This window comes from Schistocerca nitens, chromosome 4 (genome assembly GCF_023898315.1).
Source record: "Schistocerca nitens isolate TAMUIC-IGC-003100 chromosome 4, iqSchNite1.1, whole genome shotgun sequence".
NCBI classification, from domain to species: domain Eukaryota; kingdom Metazoa; phylum Arthropoda; class Insecta; order Orthoptera; family Acrididae; genus Schistocerca; species Schistocerca nitens.
Window position 1 is genome coordinate 282,190,899 of NC_064617.1, and position 725 is coordinate 282,191,623.

Sequence of the window (725 nt, forward strand, 5' to 3'; positions counted from 1 at the left end):
CGAAACCTGTGTCTGCCATGGCCTACTTCGCAGATATTTTATTTCCAAAAAATACCATTTTGACAGAGATTTATCAGTAATGTGACTTCATCAGTGCTTTTAACAACGAATTACATGATATCGACGGGAAAGGAGCCGCCACATTACACAGAACACCAGAGATGGAAGCACAGTTCTCTTCTTTTCCTTCCTGGCAGCCATTTCAATCTTCTCCACTTTTATTGTCCCTTCTACTTCTAAAACCGAACAAGTCTTCAAATATGCAAAATTAATCAGTATCATTCTTGATGCCGCCAACAGCCTTGCCGCAGTGGTAACACCGGTTTCCGTCAGATCACCGAAGTTAAGGGCTGTTGGGCTGGGCTAGGACTTGGATGGGTGACCATCGGTCTGCCGAGCAGTGTTGGCCAGCGAGGTGCACTCAGCCCTTGTGAGGCAAACTGAGGAGCTACTTGATTGAGAAGTAGCGGCTCCGGTCTCGGAAACTGACATACGGCGGAGAGAGCGGTGTGCTGACCACATGGCCCTCCATATCCGCATCCAGTGACGCCTGTGGGCTGAGGATGACACGGCGGACGGTCGGTACCTTTGGACCTTCATGACCTGTTCGGAAGGAGTTAGTTATTCTTGATGCTCCTTTATTATATTATTATTATTATTATTATTGTATTGTATTGTATTGTATTATATTGAACTGGGGACCTAGAAACGACGGAGTGGCTTCG

The 725-nt window shown here is 46.5% G+C and overlaps 1 pseudogene; it reads left to right on the forward strand.

The window, feature by feature from the left end:
- The first annotated feature begins 292 nt into the window (after positions 1-292).
- LOC126253750 (5S ribosomal RNA) lies at positions 293-409 on the forward strand (annotated as a pseudogene).
- Positions 410-725: the final 316 nt, after the last annotated feature.